Below are 14,060 nucleotides of genomic sequence, written 5' to 3'. Positions count from 1 at the left end.
TGTTTTCTCACTTTGCCACTCACATAGGCAATGTTGCAGACATTGCTCTATCATTAGAGATTGGGGGGGGGTGGATCAAATTGGCTGACCTTGACTAACCTTGGTGGATTATGGAATAGTAAACAAAAGAAAGCTTTGTTATTAAGCTCTTTAGTTTTTGGTTGTCCAGCAGAACAGAACCTCATGCCTTTAACATCTGACTTAGTATGATCAGAAACTCCAGATACTCAACAACCCAAAAGTTTCAGTCTCTAGTCATTAACATTATTTCATCCTCTATGAATAATTTTTTATCCTGTAGCTTATATTTTTACTATAAACCATACTAAAGTTTATTTTGAAGACTTATAGACAATTAGAATTTCAAACAATCTCCAGTATTTTAAGTCTGAAATTATCAAAGTATGTACAATAAATGGATTCCATAAAATTAAGAAAAATGTAACTCCAATAACTCTGATTATTTGGTATATAACATTGATGTATGATGTATTTTCATTTGAAGTCATCCAAATTCTTAAGCTCAAAAGGTATTTACTGCATAAACTTAATTGTAAAAATATTATAGAAAGCAGTATTTTTTTCTTTTACTGTATATTTTCTTTATTCACATTTCAAATGTTATCCTATTCCCCCTCCTGAATATATTAGTGTAGTCCCCCACCTGCTCAGCCACTCCCACCTCCCTGGCCTTGCATTCCTCTGCACTGGAGCATCAAGCCTTCACAGAACCAAGGACCTCAGTCTCATTGATTCCCAAAAAGGCCATCCTCTGCTACATATAAGGCTGGAGCCATGAGTCCCTTCATGTGTACTCCTTGGTTGGTGGTTTAGTCCCTGGGAGCCAGGGGGTCTGGTTGGTTGATATTGTTGTTCTTCCTAGGGGTTTTAAAACCATTTGGCTCCTTCAGTCCTTTCTCTAACTCTTCCACTGGAAACCCCATGCTCAGTCCAATGATCAGCTGCAAACATCCACCTCTGTGTTTGTGAGGCTCTGCAAGAGCCTCTCAGGGGAAAGCTATATCAGGCTCCTGTTGGCAAGCACTTTTTGGCATCCACAATAGTGTTTGCATTTGGTGACTGTATTTGCGATGGAGACCCAGGTGGGCCAGTGTTGGATGGCTTCATTCAGTCTCTGCTCCATACTTTGTCTCTATATTTGCTATTGTGAGTATTTTGTTCCCCTTCTAAGAAGGACCTAAGCAATCACACTTTTGTTTTCTTTTTTCTTGAGCTTCATGTGAATTGGATCTGTGAATTGTATCTTGGGTATTCGGAGCTTTTGGCCTAATATCCACTTACCACTGACTGCATACCATGTGTCTTCTTTTGTGACTGGGTTACTTGACTCATGATGATATTTTCTAGGTCTAATCATTTGCCTAAGAATTTCATGAAGGCATTGCTTGTAATACCTGAGTAGTATTCCATTGTGCAAATGTATGACATTTTCTGTATCCATTCCTCTATTGAAAGACATATGGGGTCTTTCCAGCTTCTGGCTATTATAAATAATGCGGCTATGAACATTAGTTGAGCATGTGTCTTTACTACATGTTAAAGCATCTTTTGAGTATATGCACAGCTGTGTTCTCAGGTAGTACTATATCCAGTTTTCTTTTCTTTTTCCTTTTTCTTTTTTTGATCAACCAATGAGTTTTATTGAGGTTACTAATAGGAGTAGAAGTGAGGGGATTCTTAGAAGAAGAGAGATTACTCAAAAACAACTACAACTCATGCCCACCCCAGCATGGGTGACAATTCATGAAGCTGGGAACCTGGAGCACACTGCACAGCCTGCAGCTGGCTCAACACGCTGGACAGTGTCCTTTCCTGTACCGCTTCCAGGCAGTTCTGCTGTTTTCTGCTTCTTCCAGTTATTTGGTCTGATCTAGGAGTCTTCTTTGCAGCTCAGCTTCCTTCCCATCTGAAGGGCACCTACAGCTTTTATTACTTACTCTGGCAAGGAGATGCTTAGTGAATGTAGTCAGCTTCAGGGATTTCCTGAGGCTCTTTTGAATAGTTTGCCTTCTTTCTGAAGGATGGAATGCTTTGATCTTGGAAGAAACTCTTATTAAAAGCATTCCACCTTCTCAAGATAGATTGTTTTGAAATTCCAGAGTTTGATGACTCAGGATGATATACCCTCAAAGAGCCAAGGATCTCTTTAGTTTTGCTACTGAATCATGTATCCATATGCCCTGGGATGAGCAAAGGGCTAGGACAATCAAGGTGTTTCCACAGAAAAAGATAATGTCCCTTAGTAATTTTTAGGGAGAAAACTCAGTGGGAGTGAAACTATATCCACTTTTCTGAGCAACCATCAGACTTATTTCCAGAATCCTTGTATCAGCTTGCAATCCCACCAACAATGGAGGAGTGTTTCTCTTTCTTGTATCCTGGCCAGCATCTGCTGTCACCTGAGTTTATGATTGCCATTCTGACTGATATGAGCTGGAATATGAGGGTTGTTTTGATTTGCATTTCCCTGATGACTAAGGATGTTTGTACATTTCTTTGGGTGCTTCTCAGCCATTCAACATTCCTTAGTCAAGCATTCATTGTTTATCTCTGCACCCCACTTTTAATAGGGTTATTTGGTTTTCTGGAGTCTAACTTCTTGAGTTCTTTCTATATATTGGATATTAGCCCTCTATCAGATGTAGGATTGATGAAGATCTTTTCCCAATCTGTTGATTGCCATTTTGTCCTATTGACAGTGTCTTTTGCCTTACAGAAGCTTTGTAATTTTATGAGGTCCCATTTGTCTATTGTTGATCTTAGTGCATAAGACATTGGTGTTTTGTTCAGGAAATTTTCCCATGTGGCCATGTATTCGAGGCTCTTCCCCACTTTCTCTTCTATTAGTTACAGTATATCTTGTTTTATGTGGAGGTCCACTTGGACTTGAGCTTTGTACAAAGAGATAAGAATGAATCAATTTCCATTCTTCTACATGCAGACCTCCAGTTTAACCAGCACCATGTGTTGAAAATGCTATCTTTTTTCCCACTGGATGGTTTTAGTTCCTTTGTCAAAGATCAAATGACCATAGATGTGTAGGTTCATTTCTGGGTCTTCAATTCTCTTCCACTGATCTATCAGTCTGTCTCTATACTAATAACATGCAGTTTTTATCACTGTTCCTCTGTAGTATAGCTTGAGCTCAGGAATGGTGATTCCCCCAGAAGTTCTTTTGTGGTTGAGAATGTTTTTTGCTATCCAGGGTTTTTTGTTATTATAAATGAATTTGAGAATTGCTCTTTCTAACTCTATGAAGAATTGAGTTGGGATCTTTATGGAGATTGCATTGAATCTTGAGATTGCTTTAGGTAAGATGGCCATTTTTACTCTATTAATCCTGCCAATCCCTGAGCATGGGAGATTTTTCCATCTTTGGAGGTCTTCAGTTTCTTTCTTCAGGAACTTGAAGGTCTTGTCATACAGATCTTTCACATGCTTGGTTAGAATCACACCAAGGTATCTTATATTATTTGTGACTATTGTCAAGGGTGGTATTTTCTTAATTTCTTTCTCAGCCTGTTTATCTTTGGAGTATAGGAAGGCTATTGATTTGTTAGAGTAATCTTATATCCAGATCCTTTGCTGAAGTTGTTTATCAGGTTTAGGAGTTCTCTGGTAAAAGTTTTGGGGTCACTTAAGTATACTATCATATCATCAGCAAATAGTGATATTTTGACTTCTTCCTTTCCAATTTGTATCCCTTTGACCTCCTTTTGTTGTCTAATTGCTCTCGCTAGGACTTTGAGTACTATACTGAATAGGTAGGGAGAGAGTGGGCAGCTTTTTCTAGTCCCTGATTTTAGTGGGATTGCTTCAAGTTTCTCTCCATTTAGTTTGATGTTGGCTACTGATTTGCTATATATTACTTTTACTATGTTTCGGTATGGGCCTTGAGTTCCAGATCTTTTCAAGACTTTTACCTTGAAGGGATGTTGAATTTTGTCAAGTGCTTTTTAAGCATCTAATGAGATGCTTATGTGTTTTTTTTTTCTTTGAGTTTGTTTTTATAGTGGATTATGTTGATGGATTTTGTATATTGAACCATCCCTGCATCCCTGGAATGAAGCTTACTTGATCATGATGGATGATCATTTTGAAGTGTTCTTAGATTTTGGTTTGCGAGAATTTCATTGAGGATTTTTGCATCAATATTCATAAGTAAAGTTCTCTTTCTTTGTTGGGCCTTTGTGTTGTTTAGGTATCCATGTAATTGTGGCTTCATAGAACGAACTGTGTAGTGTTCTTTCTGTTTCTATTTTGTGAAATAGTTTGAAGAGTATTGGTATTCGGTCTTCTTTGAAGGTCTGATAAAACTTTGCACTAAACCCAACTGTTCCTGGACTTTTGGAGGTTGGGAGACTTTTAATGACTGCTTCTATTTCTTTAGGGGTTATGGGACTGTTTAGATGGTTTATCTGATCCTGATTGTACTTTGCTACCTGATACCTGAGTAGAAAATTGTCCATTTCATCTTGATTTTCCAGTTTTTCTGGGTATAGGCTTTTGTAGAAGGATCTGATGATTTTTTGAATTTCTTCAGTTTCTGTTGTTAAGTTTCTCTTTTCACTTCTGATTTTGTTAATTTGGATACAGTCTCTGTGCCCTCTGGTTAGTCTGGCTAAGGGTTTATCTATCTTGTTGATTTTCTCAAAGAACCAGCTCCTAGTTTAATTGATTCTTTGGATAGTTATTTTGGTTTCTACTTGGTTGATTTCAGCCCTGAGTTTGACTATTTCCTGTTTTCTACTCCTCTTGTGTGTATTCGCTTCTTTTGTTCTTGAGCTTTCAGGTGTGCTGTTAATTTGCTCATGTATGTTTTCTCCAGTTTCTTTTTGGAGGCACTAAGACCTCTAAGTTTTCCTCTTAGCACTGCTTTCTTTTTGTCCCATAAGTTTGGGTATATTGTGTCTTCATTTTTCTTAAATTCTAAAATGTCTTCAATTTTTTTATTTCTACTGTGACCGAATTATAATTGAGTAGAGAATTGTTCAGCTTCCAAGTATATGAGGGCTTTCTGCTGTTTTGTTGTTATTAAGGACCAGCCTTAGTCTGTGGTGATCTGATAGGATACATGGGATTCTTTCAATCTTCTTGTATCTGTTGAGGACTGTTTTGTGACCAATTATATGGTCAGTTTTGGAGAAGGTACCATGAGGTACTGAGAAGAAGGTATATCCTATTGTTTTAGGATGAAATGTTCTATAGATACCTGTTAAATCCATTTGTTTCATAACTTCTGTTAGTTTCACTGTATCTCTGTTTAGTTTCTGTTTCCATAATCTGTCCGTTGCTGAGATTGGGGTGTTAATGTCTCCCACTATTATTGTGTGGAGTGTGATGTGTACTTTGAACTTTAGTAAAGTTTCTTTTATGAATGTGGTTGCCCTTGCATTTGGAGCATAGATATTCAGAATTGAAAGTTCTTCTTGGTAGATTTTTCATTTGACAGGTATGAAGCGTCCTTCCTTATCATTTTTGGATAAGTTTTGTTTGAAAGTCAATTTCATTTGATATTAGAATGGCTACTCCAGCTTGTTTCTAGGGACCATTTTCTTGGAAAGTTTGTCTTGGTCACTGAGGTACATTTCCTTTATGGAGCAAAATTCTGGGTCCTGTTTACATATCCATTCTGTTGGTTTACTTCTTTTTATTGGGGAATTAGCCCATTGATGTTAAGAGATATTAAGGAAACATGATTGTTTCCTGGTAATTTTTTGTTAGATGTAGAATTATGTTTGTGTGGCTATCTTCTTTTGGGTTTGTTGTAAGGAGATTGTTTTCTTTCTTTTTCTAGGGAGTGTTTTCCCTCCCTTTGTTGGAGTTTTCTATCTATCATCCTTTGTAGGGCTGGATTTGTTGAAAGATATTGTGTAAATTTGCTTTTGTCATGGACTATCTTGGTTTCTTCACCTATGGTAATTGAGAGTTTTGCTGGGTATAGTAGCCTGCGCTGGCATATGTGTTCTCTTAGAGTCTGTATGAGATCTGCACAGGATCTTCTGGCTTTTAAAGTTTCTGGTGTGAAATCTGGTATAATTCTGATAGATCCACCTTTATATGTTAGTTGACCTTTTTCCCTTACTGCTTTTAATGTTATTTCTTTGTTTTGTACACTTGGTGTTTTGATTATTATGTGATGGGAGGAATTTCTTTTCAAGTCCAGTCTATTTGGAGTTCTGTAGGCTTCTTGAATGTTCGTGAGCATCTTTTTCTTTTTCTTTTTTTTCTTAACTTCTTTTTTTTATTAGATATTTTATTTATTTACAAGTAAATTTCTCCTTTCCCAGGTTCCCCTCCAAAAAACAAAGAAAAAACAAACAAAAAAAACAACAACAACAAAAAAAAAACAAACCCCTGTTGTCTCCTCTCTCCCCATGCCTGCCACCCTACTCAGCTATTAAAAACAATAAATTTATGAAATTCTTAGGGAAATGGATGGATCTGGAGAATATCATCCTGAGTGAGGTAACCCAATCACAAAAGAACAAACATGGTATGCACTCTCTGATAAGTGGTTATTAGCTCAGAAGTTTGGAATACAGGAAGAACAACCCACAAACCACAAGGAACTCAAGAAGGAAGACCAAAAGGTGGACATTTCATTCCTTCTTAAAAGGGAGAACCAAATACCCACGGAAGGAGTTGCAGAGATTAACTATGGAGCAGAGACTGAAGGAAGGGCAAGCCAGACTAAATATAGCTATCTCCTGAGAGGCTCTGACAGTACATGACTAATACAGATGTAGAGGCTCACAGCCATCAATTGAACTGAGTACAGGGTCCCCAGTGAAGGAGTTAGAGAAAGGACCAATGGAGCCCCTTAGGACAAACAACAACATGAACTAACTAGTACCCTCAGAGCTCCCAGAGTCTCAACCACCAACCAAGGACTGCACATGGACGGGTCTGATTGTTCTGGCAGCATGTGTATAGTAGAGGATTGCAAGTTTGATCATCAATAGGAAGAGAGGACCTCGGCCCTGTGAAGGTTCTGTGTCCCAGTGTAGGGGAATGCCAGGGCCAATAAGTGGGAGCATCTCTTTCTTTAGGTTAGGGAAGTTTTATTCTCTAATTTTGTTGAAGATATTTACTGGTCCTTTACGTTGTGAATTTTCTTTGCTCTCTTCTATGCCTATTATTCTTAGGTTTGGTCTTCTCATTGTGTCCTGGATTTCCTGGATGTTTGTGTTAGGAGCCTTTTGCATTTTGCATTTTCATTGACTATTGTGTCAATGTTTTCTATGGTATCTTCTCCTCCTGAGATTCTCTCTTCTATCTCTTGTATTCTGTTGGTGATGCTTGTATCTATGACTCCTGATCACTTTCCTAGGTTTTCTATTTCCAGGGTTGTCTCCCTTTGTGAGTTCATTGTTGTTTCTATTTCCATTTTAGATCCTGGATGGTTTTGTTCAATTCATTCACCTGTTTGGTTGTGCTTTCCTGTAATTCTTTAATGGATTTTTGTGTTTCCTCATTAAGGGCTTCTACCTGTTTACGTAAGTTGTCCTGTATTTCTTTAAGGGAGTTATTTATGCCCTTCTTAAAGTCCTCTATCATCATCACGAGGTGATTTTAAATCTGAGTCTTGCTTTTTCTGTTGTGATTGAGTATCCAGGACTTGCTGTGACAGGAGAATTAGGTTCTGATGATGCCAAGTAGCTTTGGTTTCTGTTCCTTATGTTCTTGTGATTGTCTCTTGCCATCTGGTTATCTGTAGTGCTATCTGCCCTTGATGTCTCTGTTGGAACCTGTCCCTCCTTTAATCCTGGTTGTGTCAGAACTCCTGAAAATCCAGCTATCTCTGTGATCCTGGGATCCTGGGTGTGTCAGAGTTCCTGAGAGTCAAGCTGCTTCTGGGATCCTTAAATCTTGGTGTGACCAAGTTCCTGAGATCCTGTTGTGTCAAAGCTCCTGGGAGTCAAGTTTTCTCTGTGTGCTGCAGGGGTAGGTGGGGAGCCAGAGTCCTGGGTTTGCTCCAGGCAGGATTGCAAGCTGGAAGGAACCCATGCCTATGGCTTGGCAGGGGTTTGTGTTTTCCTGGTTCCTGTGGGGTTTCTAGGAATGCTGTGTGTTAAGAATGATAATGTGACCTCAACTGTGATCTTGAGTGTGCCAGAGCTCCAGTGCTCCTGAGTGTTTCTGATCTCTTGAGAGTTGAGCTTCCTCTTTGATCTCTGATCCTGTATGTTTTAGAGCACCTGGGAGTTGGGCTCCATCTAGGTGTTGTAAGTATGGTTGCAGAGCCAGCACCCATGGTGTGCTGAGGGCACAGGTTCAGATCAGAAGGAACCAGTGGTACTGGATGGGCAGGGTTTCCTGCGGCTCTGGATCCTGGGGGACCCAGTTACTCTATGTGGTGTAGCACATGTTGTGGCCTCCCAACCTGTTTTCCTGAGTGTGTTAAAGTACCTGGGAGTCAAGCTTCCTCTGGGTGTTGTGGAACTGGATGAGAAGCCAGCACCCGAGGTCTGCTCAGGGCACAGGTTCAGACCAGAAGGATGAAAAGCCATATTTTGACATAAAGGTAAGAATATAAATGTCCTTTCTTCTGAAGCTAAAGATGAAATATATAAAGTAATAATCAATGGTTATAAGCAACAGGAATTACATCTGATTTTTCTATCAATACTCTAAAAGCGAGAAGGGCCTGGACAAGTTGCTGCATACTCTAAGAAACTACAAATGATACCTCAGACTATAATAATCAGCAAAACTTTCAATTACCATAGAAGGAGAAAAAAAGGTATTCCATGTTGAAGCCAAATTTAAACAGTATGATCTACAAATCCAAGTCTATAGACGGTGATAGGAGGAAAATTCCTACCTTAGAAGTCTAACTACACTTATGAAAACATAGGAAATGAATAACCTCACACAAGTGAAACCAAAAGAAGTAAAACACACACACACCACCACCCCTGCCACCAACACCCCCAGGACCCCAGCACCCCAGCACCACTAGCACCACCAGCACCAGCACCACCACCACCACCACCACCACAACTGCCACCACCACCAAAAACAAAATAACAGAAACAACAATCATTGATCATGATATTTCTCAGTATCAATGTTCTCATTCTTCAATAAAAAGACAGTAACAGAATAGGTACAAAAGCAGGACCCATCCTTCTATTCCATCCAAGAAACACACCTAAACATCAAGGATAACTATTATGTCAGCATAACTGGTTAAAAAACAACAACAGATATTCCAAGCAAATGGACCTAAGAAGTAAACTGGTTCATTTTCATACCTAACAAAATACATTTCAAAAAAAAAAAAAAAACTAACCAAAACAGGTAGGGAAGGACACTACATATCTATCAAAGGAAAACTCTATCAAGGAGATATTTCAATTCTTGGTTTGGTTTGGTTTTCTTCTTGTTTTTGTTTGTTTATTTGGTTGGTTTGTTGGTTGGTTGGTTGGTTGTTTTTTTTCCAAACTGGATTTCTCTGTATAATATCTCTAGCTGTCCTAGAACTTGTTTTGTAGACCAGGCTAGCCTCAAACTCATAGAGGTCTGCCTGCCTCTGCCTACTGAGGGCTAGGATTGAATGCACATACCACCATTCCTGTATAATATTTCAATTATTAACATTAATTCCCCAAACAGAAAGGCACCCAAATTTATAAAAGAAACATGAATATAGCTTAAATCACATATTAACTGTAACAGTGGTAGTAGAAAACTTTAATACCATATATTTGTCATTCAACAGGTCATCTAGACAAACACTAAACAGAGAATACTGGAGCTTACACATTATAAAACAAATGAATGTAACAGATATGCACAAAATACTTTACACAAACACAAAATAATATATATTCTTTTCTTTACCTCATGTGACTTAGTCCAAAATCAACCATACATTTAGACACAAAGAAAGTCTTAACAGAAATAAGAAAACTGACATAACTCCCTGCATCTTATCAGGTGAACACAGAGTAAGGGTGGATATTAACAACAGAAACAACAGAAAGCTTACAACCACATGGAAACTGAACAATTTTCTATTGAATAAAAAGTGGACCAAAGCAGAAATAATAAAAGAAATTAAAGACTTTCTAGAATTCAATGATAATGAATATATAGCACACAGCATACACAAACTTCTGGGATACAATGTTAGTGGCTCTAAAAAGGATTTTCACAGAACTAAGTGGGAAAAAAAGGAGATATTTACACTAGCAACTTAACAAACACCTGAAAGCTCTAGAAAAAGAAGTGTGCACATCCAAATGGAGTAGATAGCAGGAAATAATCAAACCAAGGGCTGAAATCATTAAAATGGAAACAAAGATAACAACACAAAGAATCAATGAAAGAAAGGGTTGGTTCCTTGAGAAAATCTACAGGATAGACAAATCTTTATCCAAACTAATTAAAAGACAAAGAGAACATTCCAATTAACAAAATCAGAAGCAAAAATGGGATCATAATAGCCATTAAGGAACTTTAAAACCCTATATTCCACAAAATTGGAAAACCTAAATGAAATGGATAATTTTCTTGATAGGTACCACTTACCAATGTTAAGTCAAAAACAAGAAAAAAATTAAATAGACATATAATGTCTAATAAAATAAAGTAGTTACTAAAAGTCCACTGTCCTCCAAAAAAATGCATGGGACAATAGTTTTAGTGCAGAATTCAATCAAATGTTCAAAGAAGAGTTAATGCCAAAATGATTTCACAAATAGAAATAGAAGGAATTTTGTCAAATTTTTTTATATGAAGTCACAGTCACCCTGATACCCAAAGCACATAAAGACTCAACAAAGTAAGGGAATTACAGGCCAATTTCTCTTCTGAAGGAGATGCAAACATACTTAATACAATAATGTAGGATGCCGTCCCGCAGCTCCTACCTGTGTGGGGTTCCACGAACCGAGGATTTGGAAACCTGTAATGGGTGATAGAGAGAATAGAGACAGACGCCAGGAGAAATGGGTCTCATCAAGGCGCAACTTTACTTAGTGAACACGGAATATATATACTAGATAAGCACAGGCATGCATTTTACATTCAGGTGAGAACAGACATTCGGCAGGATCAAAGCTAAAACTCTAACACGAAGGATTCCAGGACGGATAGAGAGATCAAAGGTTCACGGCTTCCTAGGGACCTGGTATCTGGTCCTTGAATCATTTACATAGGCTCCAAACCCCCAGCGAGCTAAGTCTCTGGTTTCGGATTTGAGTTCTTTCAAGAACACAGCAGGGCCACCACACAATAATTGCATTCCAAATCTTAGAACACATTGAAAAGATCCTCTACCATGATCAAATAGGCTTCATGCTAGAAATACAGTGTTGGTACACCTTATAATCAGTAAATGTAATCTGTGTGTGTGTATGTTTGTCTGTATGTGTGTGTGTGTGTATTCATTTGTATGTATACATTTTACAATTACTCCCCTATGGCATTGTTCATGTTGGATGTATTCTACCCAGTAATGTACAACCTCTGCCTAAATCAAGAATGAGCTTTAGATTACAGTTCATTGTCTTTCTTAACAGTTATAAATGCTGTCCTCTAAGTATGTTTCTCATACGCACCAAGACCATTTTCACAGTACTAAAAACATCTATTCATAATTTTTTGTTATTTAATAAATAATTGCTTAAAAGTTGCCATTTCAAGTTTTCAAAATCTCTCCTTATGATGTAGATTTTTGATGTCTCTTGCCAGGGCTTCGAGGTGAGAAAACAGGTATTGTACTAACTGTAATGTTTCATCTGAGTTAACAATGACTTTTCTTTACTTTTCTTTTTTCTTTTCCTTTTTCCTCCTTCTCCCCCTCCTCTTCTATTGCCTTTGTTGTTCTTAATCATAAAGAATCATCAAGGCAAGGATTGTGGAGGGAAATACAACTGAGATAACCCAATCCATCTCTCTAGGGTTTTCAGAGTCCCCAGAAATCACAGAACTACTCTTTGTCTTATCTGTACCTGGAATATGTCCCTCGTTTTAATAAGTGTGGATTCACACTTCTACACACACATGTATTTCTTTCCAGTGATCTTTCCTTTCAAAGACCTTCACTATATCAGCTCAACGAATGCCAAGATGCTTTCCAATTCTTCCAAGAAAACCAAACTATCACCTTTTGGGGCTACAAGGTAAAATATTTTATGTTTTTCACTAGGGAACTAAGTGAATCTTTCCTCATGACAGCCATGCCTATGACAAGTATGCTGTCATTTGTAACCCACTGTTGTATCACCAATCATGTCACCCACACTCTGTGCTTGGGTGGTTGTAGAATCCTATGTGACTAGAAACCCAGCTTCTTTATCTCGGATTTGTACCTTGTTGCAGCTCCATTCTGTGGACCTAACATAAACAGACATTTTTTTCTGTGACAAGCCCCAGCTGTTAAATCTAGCATACACTGACAAATTCTTTGTACAGTTTCTGCTTCCTATATTTACAAGGTTGTTTGGAATAGTGAATGTCTTACTTATCATGATAGCAAATAGCTATGTAGCCATATCTGTAGTATGCAGTTTCTACTACTCCACTTTTAGCTTGGAGCTGACCGCACTTTAAGGCCTGCTTGAGTTCCCTTGGATCCTTGGGTAAAAGACACATACACATTAGCTTACTTTTTGTATGCTTTTCACTCAATGGCTGGGCTCTATTCTCTATTAATTCTTCCTAGGCTAGAGCGCCCTTCTTTTCACTCCCAGCTCAACACATCTAAATCTGCCCTCCTTTAGTTGCCTGGTTACTTTCTCCTGCTCAGCACCCTAAATCTGCTCTCAACTTAGTTGTGTTTCTAATCTTCCCCCTGCTTCCCTAGGCCCAGTTAGGGAAATGGCCAATGTCTCCTCCACCTGAGATCTCACATGGCTGGTGGCTCTCCCTCTGAAGCACTCCGGCTTCTTCCTTCCTCCTGTGTCTGCTAGCCTGCATACAGGAACCTGGAAGTTCTGCCTCTTCTGTCCAACTCCTAACTGCTAGCATCTTTATTGATTGATCATGAACCAGTTGGGGAACAGGACTTTCAAAGTTCACATGCGGATTCCCAATCAGAGCCTTGGAACCACCCCCTACACAGGTCACATAAAATAAAAGTAAGTCTAAAGTCTTCAACATCTGTGCTTTATACCTGACAGATGCTTCCCTCTCCTATACCTCAAGTTTGTCTATTTGAGTTCCAGTTCTGGCAGCTCCTCCACCTTTCACAGATTAGTTTTCATATTCTGCCCTGTAGTGATCCCCATACTGAATCCCTTGATTTATAGTCTTAAAAAGTTGCAGCAGTGGACTTCCTGTTTCCAAGGTCACAAATATGCATCTTTCTGAGAGATTTGTCTGCAATCTACCACCATGTGTGCATGAATGACATACTACAGAATTCACAGGGTTTAAACAAAGGCTCAGTTTGGTACAGAAAATCATATTAATAGGAACCAATGGTTGTTCTATGTCAGGACATAGGAACTTGAGTTCTTGAGTCTTGGAGACTTATTGCTTTAGTGACTTCATAGGTGATGTCAGCTTCCATTATTCTATTCAGAGGTATTTATGATAATTGATTTTTGAAACTTTTCCACTTTTTAGGTGTGGAGACTGCTGAATATACTATACAGAGGATGTTTGCAGGCTGAAAATACAGTTTTACATTGATGTAGTAAACCCTACTGAAATGACCAATCTGATAGAACTGAGAGCTTTCTAAGGTGTCCCTCATTGCTAGTCATTAAATAAAATCTTGTTCACATCTTTGTCTATTACTTCTGTTGGCTAAAAATGAAAGACATTATCTCTATTATAAAAGGTGGAAGAAAAATGGTCCAATATTTTCAAGTGGAAGTTATAAATATGTCTGGTGAGTTGGGTTTTACATCCAGAATCCATGTCAAAGTCAAAAGCAATCACTGATGTATCCCAAGCCACTCTCATCACATCCAAATGAGACTCCATGGTGTACATAGCTGAAAGAATCTAATTGATTTTGATAATTAAAGGATCTTCTTGAGTTTGGTTTAGGAAGACTTGTATGATGTCCTTGTAATAAG

General features: G+C 38.3%; 1 pseudogene; it reads left to right on the top strand.

Annotated features, from left to right (window-relative positions):
• The window catches only part of LOC116101415, a 14,632-nt pseudogene extending 1,288 nt beyond the window's left edge, over positions 1-13,344 (top strand).
• Positions 13,345-14,060: the final 716 nt, after the last annotated feature.

This window comes from Mastomys coucha, unplaced genomic scaffold (genome assembly GCF_008632895.1).
Source record: "Mastomys coucha isolate ucsf_1 unplaced genomic scaffold, UCSF_Mcou_1 pScaffold21, whole genome shotgun sequence".
Classification (NCBI taxonomy): domain Eukaryota; kingdom Metazoa; phylum Chordata; class Mammalia; order Rodentia; family Muridae; genus Mastomys; species Mastomys coucha.
Note: the sequence above shows the minus strand (reverse complement) of the source record. Positions and strands in the feature narration are given on the sequence as shown.